At 44.5% G+C, this 18430-nt stretch overlaps 1 pseudogene; it reads right to left on the bottom strand.

Moving 5' to 3' along the window:
• Positions 1–10536: 10536 nt before the first annotated feature.
• Positions 10537–12096, bottom strand: LOC131513440 (EP300-interacting inhibitor of differentiation 1-like; annotated as a pseudogene).
• Between the last annotated feature and the right edge of the window lie 6334 nt (positions 12097–18430).

Raw genomic sequence — 18430 nt, 5'->3', positions numbered from 1 at the left:
TTTCTCCCCAGGGTTTTTTTTTTCTTCTCTGGTAGCCCCAGTTTGGGTTCTCAAGACTTGTGCTCAGTGTCACAGCCAGGGAATACCCAACTCCCTCTACTTTCTGGACTTACTTTCAAGGGTCTACATGAAAACTTGTAAGTGATTTTCTTGAGGACTCCATCCTTTGACTTCAGGGAGCACAAGTCCCCTAGGAAAAAGAGGGAGGGTAGTTTGGGGGGGCTCATGGCACCCCCTGAACTTGGCAGTTTCATTCCACTCCCAGTTGTCTTCTGATACCTGGTGGGAGAAGGGATGGAGACTAGTAGAGGTCATGTTTCTTTGCCAGCTCGGTGGTGGTGTGTGACACATTAGTGACAAGAAAGCAGCATCTCACTCCCCATTACATGGCTTCTTTCCAAAGCTCCTGGTTCCTTTTCCCTCACAACGAGACCTTGCAGATATGGCTTTCGGTTGTTGTGGTGACAGATCTGGTGGCCACTCCACCTTACCTCAGCTCCATTGTTCAACTCCATCTGGCTCGACCTCTGAGTCTCAGTACAAATTTTTAAGGGAGGGAATCTGACTGGCTTTGCTTCAGACAGATGTTCGCTACCGGTTTAACCAGACATGGATGAAAGAGCAGGTCACCACGTAAAAGCGTGTTTTCGTGCACCCACTCATTCATCGGAGCTTATGGTTAGGATTGCCGTATCATCCTATCACCCAAAGTGAGGCTTTGTGGTGAGCAAAGGGCGGAGTTAACAATAATTCCCCAGGGACAACAGGTGTAAGTTGGGAGTGTCCCGGGCAAACCAAGACGTATAATTACCCTCCCTGAAGAAAATTCCAAAGAAGGAAGAGTAACAACACAAGTGTGCCAGGTACATTTGTGATGTCGTGGAATACAAATAAGTCATGAGGCTCCTTGAGGGAAGGAAATGTGTTTTGTACATCTTTATATTTTGAAGTCTAATATGGTGTCTGTCAGATTCGGAGGCATCTAATGAATATCTGTGGAATGAATGAACATTTAACAAGTTCCAAAAACTTGTTGGAAAATGTAGTTAATTTTTACATGTCAACTTGGCAACTTTAAAAAAAAAAAACAGAAAATGTTCGAATTATTCTCTCTGAGAGACATTTTAGAGTCTTGTTGATAAGGCTGCCTACATAATGCACTGAGAATTTTGAAGTTTGGGTCTGTGCCCTTTCTATAATTTGGCTTAAGACATACCCATGCCAAAGCAGCATGTTTCATTTTGAAAGAATCTTTCATTTGGAATGTTGGTGATTCTCAGGTTTCTACTCAAAACTTCAGCCCTTATCCACAGGCTTATGTTGGCAATTCTTTGTCAGGAACTTAAATGGAAATTGCAATCTTTCCTCTCTGTCATTGGTCACCCTCGGTTATAGTGTAAAACAGAGCAGGGAAATGAACTGTGGTTGGAGGGGGGTGTGAAGAAGGGATACAGAAGAGAGGAAGTAAGAGAGTAAAAGACAGGAAGATACCTGAAGACAGGAGCAAGGCCAGAGCCAGGAAAGAACCCAGAACAATGCCGAACATCGTCTCTGAGGAGTGCCAGGTATGTGTGGTATCTCATGGTGCCTATAAAAACCCACTAACTCCCAGCTACCCCTCCTTTCGGGGACTCCCAGCCTCTCTCCCAACAGAGGCCTTTCTTAGGCATGTGCAGCCATTTCCATGTATGTGTCTGAAGCCGCCTCTGAGAACAACGTCTTTGGAACCAGCAGAGGGAAGCCGGGTGAACACCTTGGCCCTCCTCCACCTGATATCAGAGGGCCACTCTCCATGGGCCCTGTTAATATGGCCATGGGCCGCTAGCTCTGTTCCAGAAAGCATCTGACTCCAGACACAATGACAAAAATAACATTTAAGGGGCGTCTGGTTGGCTCAGTCGGTTAAGCGTCTGACTTTGGCTCAGGTCACGTTCTCACAGTTCTCGAGTTCAATCCCCGTCTGTGCTGATGAGCTCAGAGCCCGGAGCCTGCTTCGGATTCTGCGTCTCCCTCTCTCTCTGCCCCTCCCCCCTCACTCGGTCTCTCTCTCTCTCTCAAAAATAAACAAGCATGAAATAAATATATAACATTTAAAGACACTGTGAAAGTAAAATTGCCTTCTTCACTGCAGAGGGTGACGCCATTATTTTATTTACTGTTTATTATTTTGTCTTCACTGGGCTCTATTATTTTAATGAAAATATTGGCCGTGTTATGTCAGTTTCCCTGAGAGGAAAGCCTCCCCTACCCCTGCCCCAGACCTTGTTCTGTGGGAGAAGCCAGGCATTTCCCCTCTCTTGGGTGGCAGTTGCCTGAATCACAGACATAAAGCCTCAGAGTATTTAACTTGGCTTTGGAGAGTCTCCTTGCAAACTCAAACTTAATGAGGACAGGAAAATTATTACAGAGGTGTTCCTGATGGCGTACAAAATGAAGGCACATTTGCGCTGGTCAGTGACAAAAGGGGATACCTCACCCTGTGTCTCTGCCAACCTCGGGCTCCCAGAATTTCCCTGAGGCTTAGTTGCCTCAAAAACCCAATAAACAGCCCAGGTTGTTTATTGGAAAGGGGCTCTGCCTCTCACCCACCATTCACCATTGCCCCAGGTGGCCTGACCACCCTTGCTTTTAGGTTGGGAAAATGGTAAATTCAGAGCCATGTTTATGCAAAGCACTGAACTGTCGCCGATAAGAAGAAAGCAGAGAGAGAGAGAGAATGAGGCTCAAGAAATGGATTAGCTTGGGCATGAAAACATGAGTGCATTTGTATCATAAGTAAAATGGAAGAGTTACAAGTTTTATTTTCTTTTTAAGATTTTGGACTGTTTCATGGTGGTTTAAGTGCATACAATACTATTTTTTAGACCACAGGTTGGCCATTGTGGCCTGTGGGCCAAATCCGGCCAGCCATCTGTGTTTGTGTTTTTTTTTAATTATTATTTTTTTCAATTTTTAATGTTTATTTCTGAGAGAGAGAGAGAGAGAGCATGAGTGGGGCAGGGGCAGAGAGAGAGGGAGACGCAGAATCCGAAGCAGGCTCCAGGCTCCGAGCTGTCAACACAGAGTCCAACGCGGGGCTCGAACCCATGAACCGCGAGATCATGACCTGAGCTGAAGTCAGACGCTTAACCGACTGAGCCACCCAGGGGCCCCTAGCCATCTGTTTTTATAAATAAAGTTTTATTGGAACACAGCCACTTTCACTTGGTTACATATTGTCTATTGCTGCTTTTGTGCTACGAGACAGAGTTGAGTAGTTGCAACAGAGACCACACGTGATCTGCAAAGCCTAAAATATTTATTATTTGGACCTTTACAGAAAAAGTTTGCCGCCTCCTGTTTTAGGTCAACTTTGACACACGGTCTCATCTTCTTCCTTAATTTAACAGGAGGACATTTATATATCAATGCAAAAGGAGAACACATCTTCCTCCCTCATAACTTGTGAACTCGTCATTGCTTGTCCGTACCCACAAGCATTTCCTGGGGGGTTGTGAAGAGCATAGCATTTGAGTCCTGTCTCCATGGTCACCAGGTATATAACTCTGGGCCTGTTTCCTAACCTCTCAAGTCTCATTTTTCTCATGTGTATATGAAGATACCAACTGTACCTAGTTCCCAAGGATTAAATAAATGAATATACATTTTGTATTCATATAAAGAGTCAAGGACAGTGCCTGGCCATAGATGGCTCCAATGAATATTGGCTGCCCAGTGGTCCCTTTCCGCTGCATTGCCAATGTCTCTATACCTAACACTCCATAAAACACACATTTATCAGGACAGGGGAGAGAAGGAGAACCTGGAAAAGGGGGCAGAAACTCATTTGTAATTTAGCAAGATTTGAGGGCCTATCCCTTATTTATTTTTCCTAAAAATCTTTCAAAACAATTCATGAACCGGATGTACTGGAACATGGCCTACAGAATGGCTCCTATAAAATTTAAACCGACAGTTGAAGAGAATGACAACACTTAGTTGCTCCGGAATCGGCTCAGTCCACCAGCTCCCCGGAATCTGGTTACTACAACTCTCTCATGCTTCAGTGGGCTAATTGTTCCTTGGATGGAATCACCCGCCTGGGCTGAGCACCCAGCTCTCTTCAAAGCACTTAATAAATTAGTGACTCTCCACATGTACTTACCTGTGTGCCGCAAAGTCAGACACACAGGGTCTGGCCTGACCTGGGTTTGAAAACAGGAAAGCTAATCAGGTCATTGCTCAAAGCCAGTCCAAGGAGCACGAGAGTAATTTGCCCTGAGCACCCAGTGCCGTGTTGCCCCTTGACGGGACTGCTGAATCAATTAGCCTAATTAAATGAGGTGGAAAATTACTCCCACAAATAAGTTGCCATGAAAGGCAAGTCTTAATTTGGCCTAAGGGAAAGCAAACAGCTCTCCCCTGTGTCTTGCCAGAGTCTATGAATGGGGAATAATTGGCAATTTATGTGTGTGTGCTTTGAAGGCCACGGTACAAATATGTTTTCGTTGACAAGCAGCTGAGGCTTTCTCTGGTATAAAGAGAGAGTTCTAATTAAGGGACAGTGTAATTGTGTGTGTTGGCTGAAATGCCATGTGTACTGTGGCTGTGAACATCGAGGCCTGGGCCCTGTCCCACCGTGAGGAGCAGGGGCTCAGGTCAAGATGGACCCCTGGCAGGGGTGCTAACATCAGCCCCGTCAGCCTCTGATTTCTTCTGGGGAGGGGAAGTTTCCCCTAAGCTCACTAAGCCATGCAGACAAGTTCTGGAGATTCTACTGCAAGCGGCCCAGAAAGACAAACTAGGAAGTTAGAAACTAAAAAGAGTACCTTCCTTCCATGGACTTCACTGCAGGCCCTAAGAATGATGTTAGAGAAGGGGTACGCCTGGGTGGCCTAGTGGGTTAAGTGTCTGACTCTTGATTTCAGCCCAGGTCATGATCCCACGGTTTGTTCAGATCGAGCCCCACATCAGGCTCTGTGCTCCCTCTCGCTCAAAATAAATAAACTTGAAACTGTGTTTAAGAAGAGTGATGTTGGAGAAATAAATTTCTGAGTATGGGAAAGTGGTCAGAATTACTTAATAAGAAAAAAGGGTTGCCTGATGGTCTCTGTGAGAGTGAAAGGCAGCCACCTCGCTCTTCCAAAATCCAGCACCCAAACTCTGGGACCGCCCTACCCCCTGCCTGCCCCAGCCCTAGTCCCATCTACATGGAGAACTTTAAGACCCCTGCATGGCTCAGGAGGCTATAGGGCTTTGGGATCCTCAGAAAGGGCCATCTACAAACAGCCAATCTCTCGCCCACATTGGCCTCCTTGAGCAGCGTAACTCTGATGAGTTTTTTCCACCGGGAAGTCTGTTTTCGATATCTTTCTGGAAGATCTCTTCCCCAACAGGGATGAGGGCTTGAAAAAAGCAGGCTATAGGGAGGGAAAAAAAATCCCTGCTGTACATGGGTAATTTAAAAATGAAAAACTGAAAATAATCACAGCATGTGAACTTCTCCCATCACCCTATTCCTAGGTGTCAGGTGGGACCCAGAACAATGTGCTTCTGATTCCAAGAAGTAGTTCAGATGAACAAGGCTGACGTGGGTTCTCAGTCAACTCAACTCCCTCCCCTGTTTTCCTGTCCCATCCTGTAAAACGTGGCCTTAATTAAGCCCCTACGATTGGCCAGCTTTTCCTTACGAGCCCAGTTCATCTCCACCATGGGCTCCTAGAACCCTGGACAGTTGTCCTATGCCTTCCTTCCATCTAGCTGGGGACAAATGAATGATTTACTGGTGACCCTGAATGGGAGTCAGTAGACCTGAAAGGTCTTTGAGAATAGGGTGTAAAGGTGATGGAAGGGTTCAATCTTTTAACTGACTGAGGAAAATGGCTGCATCCCCTGCGGATGCCAAGAAAATGAATGTCGATTTCTCTGTGCCATGACAGGGCTCAGTTTCTGAGATACTAAGTTTGAGAGGCAGTATAGCTTGGAGTTAAGAGCATGGGCTCAGAGGAAGAGAGAGAAGGAGGATGGAGGGTAGAAGAAGGGAGAGGGGGAAGGAGAGCTAACATTAATGCCATACCTGCCACGTGTTGGGCTCTTAACAAACATTATCTCATTTAAACCTCCCCAGAACCTACAGAATTCATCTCCAAAGAAGGACATCTAAAAAAAAAAAAAATTTAACCTTTATTTTTGAGAGAGAGAGAGAGAGACAGAGTGCGAGTGGGGGAGGGGCAGAGAGAGAGGGAAACACAAAATCCGAAACAGGTTCCAGGCTCTGAGCTGTCAGCACAAAGCCCGATGAGGGCTGGAACTCATGAACCGCTAGATCATGACCTGAACTGAAGTCGGACACTTAACCGACTGAGCCACCCAGATGCCCCCCCCCCGCCCCCACCACAAGGAAGGGCATTTTAAAGAGAGACCTTTTGATAAAGCTCAGAAGTCGTATAATTAAATGTTCCATTTTCTCTGTAACCCTCAGCCCGTTTCTGACCCCCCCCACCCCCTTCTCCAAACATATTCCATCCCAAACTCCCTCTCATCCTTAGGATGAGTCTCACGGGTAGGTGGGAGTCACGGGGTGTCTTCCTTATAAAATATTTGATAATTTTTACAGCTAGCATTTGCTATTTTTCTTTTACGGTCAGATAATTTGGTGTGAATGCCAAAATCTCTACCCTGGCTACCAAATGCCAAGTCAAATTGCCATATTACCCACCATCATTCCCATTTTACAGATGAGGGTCCAGATATTAAATAACTGCCCCATATTTACAAAGCCAAACAGTGGTGGAACCAGGGTTCCAAATCTATGCATGTCGGTTGGCTTAGATACTTGGTTTTCCATTCCACATACTTGAGGTCCTTCCCTGGACTTGAGATTTAGCGACACAGCCCCAAGGTCATCCGCTCACGGGTCTCCATACCCCACACCTAGGCCAGGACTCCACTCTCCTCTGAGTGTCCAGGGTCATGGATCAGCTTGAACGAGTCCCTTAACACGTTACGTTTTAATTTTCCTGCTCACGTTTCAGTAGCTTACTGTGCGGAATTAGTCTGAAGAATGTCTGGAGGTAAAAAAGTGGTTCCTGGGAAGCAAAAAAAAAAAAAAAAAACAACCAACAAAGTCTAAAAAGATGCTACAGGAAAAAGCTTCTTTTCTGACAGGCACTATTTGTCTCAAACCCACATGGATTTTAAGTAGGCCATGTTGCTTTTTCTCACATAACAGCAGGATCAGGTAAGTGGATCCATGCTACCAGTTTCCATTTTTAATTTCCTTTTAGATTAATCAAATAACGTGGACTTGGTCCGTTGTTTAGGGGGCGGGAGAAACTCTTGAGACCGGGCAGCAAGAAGACCTAGAAAGAAGAGTCTCTGGGAGGAGCCTGAACTGGACTTTGAGGGTGCAAAGCTGCAAAGTTCTCGCTAGGGCTTGTGGGACTCTGAGATTCCCATGGAAGCCCTATGTATCTCCACAGGTCATTATTGATGAAGTTTTCAGGTGGAACCTGAACACATGAAGCAGTGAACTGTCCATCTAAACTCAAGAAGAGATCACAATGAACCAGAATGGACTATCTCTATTTAACTTCGGCGGGGGGCGGTGGGGGGTAGCAAGGATTTTATTTTGTTGTATCAAAGGACAACAAGCTTTCATAGTTTGTCATGGTGCATTTGGGGAGCATGCAGGAGACTGAACAGAATAATAAGTATCTCCTTCTCTAGCCCTCAAGTTATTCATGGGCCAGATGATTTTTTTTTTAATTTTTTTTTTAACGTTTATTTATTTTTGAGACAGAGAGAGACAGAGCATGAACAGGGGAGGAGCAGAGAGAGAGGGAGACACAGAATCGGAAACAGGCTCCAGGCTCTGAGCTGTCAGCACGGAGCCCGACGCGGGGCTCGAACTCACGGACCGTGAGATCGTGACCTGAGCCGAAGTCGGACGCTTAACCGACCGAGCCACCCAGGCGCCCCGGGCCAGATGATTCTAGTGTTTTCTCTGCCCCTTTGAGTCTGGCAAACACTGGTAATACCTCATAGTGTCTTTCAAGATTTATTTTCAATTTGAAACATGCACTGTAATTTGAAAATGAATGGGTTTTCTTTAAATAAATAATATTTGCCACTTTTAAAAAGAGGTATATTGGATCCCGGGCTGACACAGTAGCCAGGAGTCGGGATGCAGGTGGATAGAAATGGATTGGCTGGGAGCCCCGTCTTTGAACTCAGAGCATCTTTGCGTCCACTGCGGCCTGTGACCACCAAGGATCCACAGCAATGTCTGCCAAAGGTCAGGAAGAAGATGAGGTGCTTATCCAGCCTGGTGACAGCAAGACAGAGATGGAGGGAGAAAAGATCCACAAAATACCTATATGTATATATATGAATATGAATATGAATATGAATATGAATATGAATATATATGTATATACATATTTTTTTTTAACTTTTATTCACCTTTTGAGAGACAGAGACAGTGTGAGCAGGGCAGGGGAAGAGAGAGAGGGAGACCCAGAATCCGAAGCAGGTTCCAAGCTCTGAGCTGCCAGCACAGAGACCGACGCGGGGCTCAAACTCACGAACTGTGAGATCATGATCTGAGCCGAAGTCAGACGCTTAACTGACTGAGCCACCCAAGCGCCCCCCCCAAAATATTTTTGAGCCCGAAGACTGTCCATTCTTAAGTAAAGACAGCAAAGACTCCACAGCCATATCTATACCTTCCCCATACTGCACAGTAAGCCAACCCCCACCCCCAAATTGTGCCCCAAAAGGACGGCGCTGCTCCAGGTAGCACCTTCCCTGGGAGCCTCTCTGCAAAGCTGAGGAAGTGATTGTTCCCTCATTCCAGGGACCCAGTAGGGACCCTCCAAAATGAGGGCCTTTCCCAAAAAGCATCCAGGGGTCCTTTTTTAACCTCTGTGTCTCTGCTAAATCCACAAGGCTCTGTGGGGTTGGGTGGGAGCCAAGGTGGGATTAAGTGGAATTGTAGAAGTTTTCCAAATAAGCAGTTTCCTACCATTAGCAACTTCGCACCTACAGCTAAGGCTCAACTTCTTCCCCTCCCTGTCTTACCCAAGAGGGTATATAATAATTCTGTTGCGTGAGATAGTGTGTACGCACGTCTGCATGTGCACACGCACACGTGCAGAGGCACACAGTGGGCCGCGTGTGCATGTGCAAACCTACACACGAGGATTGCATGGCCATAACCTTACCTACGCGGCCCTACAGAGGTGGTCAAGCCCCAAGAAACCATGCACTGTGGACACCTCTATAAGCATCTTCAGTGTGCATGCATGCGTGTATGTGCGTGTACGTGTGTGTGGAGAAACATACGTATGTAGTTTTTCTCTTCTTACAGATTCTCTTCAAAGATTTCATCATGATAGCCACTCTTTTCCATTTCTATCCTAACCAGGTTTTCTGCTCTGTCTGCTTCACACATCACAAGACGAAGGTTAATTTTTTTTTTTTTAACAGCTTTAGTCACAGGACCTAGAGCTGCTGTTTCCAGCTTTCTTTGCTGGCCTTGACCTCTCTGGGATATGTCCTACCAGAATTCCCCAGAAACACACCAGTAACTAGAACGCATGGCCAGGCATCTCAAGTGTTCCTTCTGGGTTATGTTACAAATTTTGGCTGAGACATCAACACATGTCAACATGTTACTTTCGGTGACATGTTTGTCTTTTCTTTGTTAGCTTTGGTTCAAGGCCGTGAGTCCATTTGGAGAAGTAACATTTCCAAGCCTTAGCAAAACTGGTGTAACACGCTTCATGGACTTTGGGGTTTCGTTCTGCCTGTCTCTTCCTCCCATCACTCTCCCTCCTCCTTTATTTTTGTTATAAATCCAAATGAAAAGGATATTTGGTGATCAAAGTGAATTCAACTGGCAGAGCATGAATGAATACAAACCAGTGAGCTCCCAGTGACCTCTGTCTTTAGTTGGATCTTGATGAGATCCATCCCTGGTGCCCACATTTGCTGCCTCTGGGAGGCTCACAGTCATCTCCCCTCTTTTTCATCTGAGCTCTGCAATTCTCTTTTATCTTCTCAATGACAATGGTGGTTCTATACTCACGTTTTAACCCTGCTTTCTCAAGGCTCTTCTCTCCATCCTCATTATTCAAACTGTCTTTCATCTGTTTGAAGTCGGGCTCTGGGGTACCTACAGCGTTCCTTCCAGAAGTACCAAGAGCTTCAAAGCCATCTCCTCTTGCCCCGAGAGGGGCTCGCTTTGTTTTGTCTTTCAAAGAGCAATTTCCTTTGGCTGTGCTGTCATTACCTGTCATGGGGAAGAAGATGCTGCCGCCATCCTGCTCAAAGACCCGGCTTATGAAGTGGTCTAAAAGTGAAGGTGTGTTACATACCCCTTAAGGGCAGTAGAAGATGGCCAGCAAGAAGCCAGTTTATAGGAAGCAGAAGAACATGATGTTAGTGTCTCTTCGTTAAAAAAAAAAAAGCTCCAGGTTTTGAATAAATTACATATATATTTATATAAATATTTAAAATATATGTATATGTAAAAATATATATTAAATATATATATTTTACAGAACAAGAAATTTTATTATCTCAAATGCTGGTGCATAACCAATAGCAAGCTTATTTAGAGGAGGAGACAGAGGGGAAACTTCAGATACCAAAGAGGATTTCTGGGCAGGTTTAAAACCTTTAAAGATTGAGGGCATAATTGTTCAGTTTTTTTGTAGATGTAGGGCTTTCCTTTTACTTGACATTTTCCCTTTAACAGGTCTTATGTCATGAAGTTCAACCAAAGTCTTTCGCCTATAATTGGCTTGGATAGACCACAAAGTGGAATCTTCAGAGTTCTCTCAGTGGGCTTTCAGTCCAAATGACTCAGACATCTCATGTCCTAAACTGGATGTATTAGTTACTTTTTCTCATGTAATTATTATTCACTGGGCTTTTGTACTGGCAGTCTGTCTTGATGTTAACTTTTTCTTGCAAAACCATCCCTTACAGTGAAATATGAAAGATATTTTCCCCAACGCAAGGAAAAGAATCTGGATCAATAGCAAAGTCAAAGCCACAGGTGTTTCAGGAACAGTCTCGAAAACAGATTTCCACAGTCCTAAGATGCTTTTTCTTCTTCTTTAACAATTTTTTCTTTTTCATAACTGTGCAGTCACTGCCCTATTCTATTCTGAAGGCAACAACAACGACAAAAATCTTTTTTTTGAAGATCAAGTTTTTCATGGCCATGGTACTCTCTGGAATGAACCCAAAAGACCGTAGAATGTGGGGTGTCTCCTCCACTTTTCCTCCTCTTTTAACGGCATTTAGTTACTCTCTATCAATAATCTCATCACACCAGAGTTCTTCGGTCAGACGATTGACAACCATACGTGTAAATAGCTCTTCGATAAAAGCCAACTGAACAAATGGGGTCTTCTCATAATGCATTTGAAACCCGCCACCCGGGGCTGCTTCCCTGGCTCTGGATGTTCTCAGAAACATCCTGTTGGCTGCTTCAAGGGCCGCTGAACTCGGTGGCTGGCACCACTCAGCTGCTCCTCTTCCAGGGTAATCGTAGTCGTCTTCCCAGTCATCAAAATCCTCTCCCTCGTCCTGGCTCTCGAAGTCAGGGCCCGCGACCAGGCCCCGGCGGCTCCCCAGGGCCGGGCCGGTTAGCAAGGCCTCGTTCCCCCTGAGGCTCCACCATTGGCTGGGCCTCCTCCTCCACTGGGCCTTGGGCCTCCAGCTGTGGCTGGGCCTCCTCCTCCACTGGGCCTTGGGCCTCCAGCTGTGGCTGGGCCTCCTCCTCCACTGGGCCTTGGGCCTCCAGCTGTGGCTGGGCCTCCTCCTCCACTGGGCCTTGGGCCTCCAGCTGTGGCTGGGCCTCCTCCTCCACTGGGCCTTGGGCCTCCAGCTGTGGCTGGGCCTCCTCCTCCACTGGGTCTTGGGCCTCCTCCTCCACTGGGCCTTCAGCTGGGCCCCGCTGCGGGAGGCGTTCAGGCATGGCTCCTGGCTCCCGCTGCCTACCTCCATCTGCGGGAGTTCACCCTCGCCAAGCGAGGACTGCGAGGTCCACTGCAGGTCATTGCTCTCTTCATACAGCTCGGGCAGCCCGTTCATTTCTGACATCGTACAAGCGGTTCGACCTCTCCAAAGGCGTTTTTGCCGAACAAATAATACCAATCCACAGCTTGAACAAACAGCTTAATCATCAGCCTTGAATCTCCTCAGTTTTGGCCCTCCCAGAAACCCGTTCACAAAGGATAAAGATTTACCACCGTTAGGATGGCCTAAAGAATGAGCCACCGACTCTGAAGAAATGTAGAGCCAGAGACAGCACGTGGCAATGAAGGGGTAATACAGCTGAAGTCGGGCAGCTGGGATTCTAATCCTAGAAGGGCTTCTGTGTGAACATGGGTGCGTTATGCAATGGCTTTAGGTTTCAGTCTCCTTATCTGTAAAAGGGGAGGCGGGTGAACTTGAACCTTTAAGAAACTCCTGTGAATTCCAAATATGTCTGAGCAAGCAAGCAGTATTAGAGTAAGCACGTATTCTCCCAAGGCAGCTACTTTGAAGGAAAAATATATTTATTCGGATATACAAGTTCTGGTGTTTGTTAAAAAAAAAAAAAAAAAAAAAAAGATTTTCACTGCTTCATAGTCACACCTCGTATATTCCAGCTTCTGTTAGAAGCCTTTTACGACTCTGTCATTCATAAATTTGTCCAAACTCTTTTTTAATCCATTTACATTTCCTGTCTGTACTGCCTCTCAGGGTAATGAGTTCCATAACTTTATTACGTGCTAGGAGAAGTATTATTTCCTTGTTTGCCCTAAACTTACCTCCAGCTTCCAAACTGCCTGTTCGCCCTAGGATTTCAGAATTTGAGGAACAAGCCCATCCGCCGTCTTTACGAACCGGAGTGAAAATCATTTTAGACTGCTTCATAAAGCAGCAGTCCACCCCCACACCATTCCCTTAATCATTATGGTTATGTAGACGATAAATGTGGGAGCTAATGGTATAAGGAAGTCCTGGCTCCAAATGACTGAATCGGGAGAGCCTGGAGGTCTACAGCTTAGGCTTTGGAGTCAGACGAACCCAGACTCGAACCCTCTGCTGCTTTCCATGCCATCTCTCCAAGCCTCACTTCCTCACCCAGAGGAGAGAAAACAGGACCTAACCTCAGAAATTGTTTTAGGCATTGACTAATATAATTTTTGTAAAGTGCCTAAAAGAGGGCCAGGTTTATTGTAAATATCTCCCTAAATCTAGTGGGGGTGGGGGGGTGGGTAGATGATATTTAATGAACACCATGACATTAGATAGACTTCATATGCAAGGTGTTCTAGAATCATTGCTCACATCATGAGCAGGACCCAGATCAGGGATTGGCGAGGACCAGTCTAAGGTTCCGTGCATGAGATAATGGAAAGGTGTGCATGGGGAGTGACGTTCGGGATACTAGCGCACGGGTAGAGTTTAAGGGGAGATCTTTGGCAACAGATCAATAGGAAATGTGAACTCAGCTTGAACTAAAGTGGTACCGGATCATGAATAATAAATATTTACAAGGTGATACAGGAGATTTTGAACCAAAAGAAGGAAGGGAAAGCCAATGTGCTCTTTCCAGAGCAATGCCTTGAGTCTCAGGGGGTAGAAATTCGATTTTATGCTCATACTAACCAGCTGTGTGACCTTGAGCAAGTCAACACTACCTCTAAATCTAGCGTTTCTTGCATACGAAATAGAATTAGTCTAGTTTACTGACTTACAAGCCATACTCCTTCAACCTGTGTTAGAGAGGAAAGGAAAGAGGCATGAATGATGCTATGATAGGAAACCTTATCTCTAATTCAGTCCAAGCACCTATACTTATAAGACCCTAAGATTGGTTCATAAAGGGAAATTGCTTAGAACCAAAATTACCCTTTAAAAAAAAAAACCCTTAAATCACCCAAATATATACTGCAAAAAGTCCAAAGGAACCAAAACCAGGTGGAGAAAAACAGAGTCACCTCTTCCCCTCTCACAATTACTCTGGGGTATGCCACTACTGAGCCAAGTGGCAGGCTGAGTCTGTCTGTCAGTCAGTCTGTCTGCCTGTCTGTCTCTCTCTTTCTCTCTCTCTGTCTCTCACACACACACACATACACACACACTCACACACAAAAATGCATATGGGCGAATGAATGCATGAACTAATGCTACTGAGTGATCTTCCATTTAAGGTTTAAAATTTGGTCTGTCAAAAGGCTTCCTCAGCTGTGAAGAAGAATAATTGATACCACTAGATGAGATGCTGAAGTGACTTCCCCTCAAACAAAATGAGATACCAGCAAGAAGGATATAAGCCTTGGATTCAGGAATCTTATTAGAGGGATTTGGAAAGAATCCATATGCATAGGAAAAATTGGGAAAATTTCTTTGCACACCTAATCAGGCAACCAACAGGTATGGGAAGTGGATGGAAAATAAGCCAAAAATTATAAGCATTTCTGCATGAATGCTGGAAGCCTAACAACAACAAAAAAGAAACACTTGGCATCCGCTACATCCATAACCCAACTGGCATCCTCACAAGTAACTGGTTACGAGAAAGGAATGCAGAAACGCTATAGGCTATTCCCTGAAGGCATCATCCCAATGTGTGTGTACCCAGGGCCAAAAAGACCAATAAAATTCCAGGCACATAATCAGTATGATTGTTTTGTTTTGTTTTGTTTTTAAATACAGATACTTTATTCAACTCCTGAATAAAAGCATGGCGAAACCCAACTAGGATAATTGGCATTGTTCTCATTCTCCGACCTTGGAAAGACATAATGACCTGGACAAGACAACGCAGAAAACAAAGAGAGAAAATAAAGCAAAAGAAATAAGAAGAGGGTAAGGGAGAGAGAACTGAAGGACAGACTGAAGTATTTCAAAGAGAGAGATTAAAATAACTGAAGGGATAGGAGATTCTTCAATGGGTAACTTAGAAAGGATGTTAGCAATATCTACAAAAATAACAAAAGAGAAATAAATGACCATGGGCTTTTTGTAATGACACCCTTCCTTTCTCCCACTCATAGGAGCTTAAAGAAAGTTGTATGGAAATTAAAAAGCATATTCCATTCAATAAGGTAACATGCCTTTAAAGGATATCTCACAGGGATAGTGTTCACATTTATCCAAAGGAAATGCTTGGAACTTGTTATTCCACCAGGAGGATCCAACAGATGTTATAAATCCATTCAAGAAAGATTAGAAAAAATTATAAATTTGAGAACTTGATTTAAGGAGAATTCAGCTCTTTGTATGTCTTTGACCAAAGAAGAATCCATTTCTGGGGCACCTGGGTGGCTCAGTTGGTTAAGCACGTGACTCTTGATATGGGCTCAGGTCATGATCTCATGGTTCATGAGATCGAGCCCTGCATGAAGCTTTGTGCTGACAGCACTGAGCCTGCTTGGGATCCTCTCTCTTCCTCTCTCTGCCTTTTTTTCTCTCTCTCAAAATAAATAAATAAACATTAAAAAAAAAAGAAGAAGAGACAGTTTCTTATGGAGAAAGTTGTTCTCTTCAACCAGGAGCATAGTTCTGCAGAGCATTTCTCAAACGTCTTCACTTTTCCCCATTAGTTTGCTAGTGCTTGGAGAAAAAAACCAGGTTTTATACTCCTTTATGTCCATCTAAAGATCCTGTCTAGCACTTTGCCTTGTTCAAAAAAAAAATTGCTGAAACAAACTTAATTACATCGGTTCATTGTAAGAACTGGTAAATAGGGTCTCTCTACAACCCTTCTTGGTACTTTCAATCTTCCCTTTGGATCCATAAGATCAGCCTCTAATGATTATATTTCTTTTCATCTGGAAAACATTCTTTCTGTGTGTATGTGTTTCACTTTTTTGAAAGATCCAACCTATTTGGTTTCCCAAGCTTTTCATCTAATAAGTTTCTTATAAAAATATGCAATTCGAATAACAACAGAATAAACTCAGCCTTAGCCTATTGTGATACTAAGAAACAGTCAGTGCCAATCAATTTCAAAACAAATCTCATAGTGAGTACATCCAAATAAAACAGCAGTCAACTTACAATTTTCTTCAGAGCCTGAGCATTGGTGTTCAGCCTGTGAAGGAAAATAGGTATCTGTGAGCCATCAGGATTTGTCATCATCCTTTTTTTTAAATTTTTTTTTAACATTTATTTATTTTTGAGACAGAGAGAGACAGAGCATGAATGGGGGAGGGTCAGAGAGAGAGGGAGACACAGAATCTGAAACAGGCTCCAGGCTCTGAGCAGTCAGCACAGAGCCTGACGCGGGGCTCGAACTCACATACCGTGAGATCGTGACCTGAGCGGAAGTCGGACGCTCAACCACCTGAGCCACCCAGGCGCCCCAGTCATCATCCTTTTTGAGGAGCAACCAACCAGGACACAGGAGATGGAAAATCTAAGTCCAGTTCTATCATGGAAGCACCTGTGGCCTCAGGTGAATGATTTAGTGTCTCTGGGTCTCAGGTTCCTCATCCTTAAAATGTAGAGATTACCAACTAAGGTCATATAACACCCAAATCCCAGAATTCTATCCTCTCAGATCTATTGGTTAAGAAAAATACTATGCATTGGGGTGCCTGGGTGGCTCAGTCGGTTAAATGTCCGACTTTGGCTCAGGTCATGATCTCATGGCTCATGAGTTTGAGCCCCACTGTTGGGCTCTGTGCTGACAGCTCAGAGCCTGGAGCCTGCTTTGGATTCTGTGTCTCCCTCTCTCCCCCTTTCCCGCTCATGCTCTTTCTCTCTCTCAAAAATAAATAGCAACATTAAAAAAAATTTTTTTTACTTTTTTAATGTTTTTATTTGTTTTTGAAGGAGAGAGAGAGACAGAGCATGAGTGGGGGAGGAGCAGAGAGAGAGGGAGACACAGAATCAGAAGCAGGCTCCAGGCTCTGAGCTGTCAGCACAGAGCCTGATGCGGGGCTCGAACCCACGAACTGTGAGATCATGACTCAAGACGAAGCTGGATGGCCAACCAACTGAGCCACCCAGACACCCCTAAAAAAATTGTTTTAAAGAAAAATACTATGTTTTCATAAAATGAGATTTTTATTTCTATACTTGAGAACATAGATTTTCTAACTTACTCTAACTTAATTACAGCTCCATAAGATATCTGAAAGCCCAGAAGAAAAGATTGTGTATGTGTGTGTGCACGTGTCTGTGTGTGTGTGTGTGTGTCTGTGTGTGTGTTTTTGGGTGTGTGTGAGAGAGAGACAGAGACAAAGAGAAACAGAGAGACAGAGAGAAACAGAGAGAGAGAGAGAGAGAGAGAGATGTGGGAAAGGTGAGAAGGGTTGCACAAGGCAGGTGTTTAATAATAAACTCCCTTTAAACTTCCCTGATTCTAGAAGAAAAATGATTTTCTCTGTGATGTGACCACATTTCATCCCACATTTCTATGTTCATGTTTATTAATGAGCTGGTCTTCCAAGAAGAAATATTCATTCTCAGAGTGTTCTTAAGGCCTATCCTCCACTCCATTATTGGATGAAAAACTCCTGGAGAGTAGAGCCCTTAGGCCTCAGTCCTGAAACAGTTCAAGAAGTAGAAAAGCAGAGTCCTATGTGAAAACAGTGGGGCAAAGAGAGCAGTAAGAAATAAGCTAAAGGGGCGCCTGGGTGGCGCAGTCGGTTAAGCGTCCGACTTCAGCCAGGTCACGATCTCGCGGTCCGTGAGTTCGAGCCCCGCGTCGGGCTCTGGGCTGATGGCTCGGAGCCTGGAGCCTGTTTCCGATTCTGTGTCTCCCTCTCTCTCTGACCCTCCCCCGTTCATGCTCTGTCTCTCTCTGTCCCAAAAATAAATAAAAAACGTTGAAAAAAAATTTAAAAAAAAAAAAAAGAAAGAAGCTATGGAGAAATACTAGAAGTCTTGCTGGAGAAGACAGAGTGTGCTCATTCTAGATAGCTACAAACCCACAAGACGACAGAGGCTGACTCAGAAGATTCTACAGTTTTTCCAGAATTCCAGTTCTTTACCAACACATAGAACTGAAGTCAGTGAACAACACTCCATGAACATGCAACGCCATACAAAGAAAATGCCAAGACAAAGAAAATAAGAATAAGAAAGGGCATGCTCTTTAAAGGCTCATGGACCCGAATGACTGATACCTGCCTCATGGTAAATGCTGGAAGAGTGTTTGTAAAGAAATAACATAAAACTCAAAACACTCCTGTTCAAAATCCATGTGAAATATAAGCCAGCCGCAGACATCTTACAATGCTTTCAGCATTGTTATCTACAAGACTTTCTCCATTCATTTAAATAATAGGTCTGAGTGGTGAACTGGGTTGTACCAAGAATGAATGATCAGAGTTCTTAACTCACTTGCGGTCAACTTCAGACGAACTGATGGCATGCTTTGCCCCATGGCAAGACAGTATGGAACAAAGGATGAGTGGCCTCTGCCTACAAG

This window comes from Neofelis nebulosa, chromosome 6 (genome assembly GCF_028018385.1).
Source record: "Neofelis nebulosa isolate mNeoNeb1 chromosome 6, mNeoNeb1.pri, whole genome shotgun sequence".
Taxonomy (NCBI): domain Eukaryota; kingdom Metazoa; phylum Chordata; class Mammalia; order Carnivora; family Felidae; genus Neofelis; species Neofelis nebulosa.
This window is presented reverse-complemented; position numbering and strand designations above follow the sequence as displayed.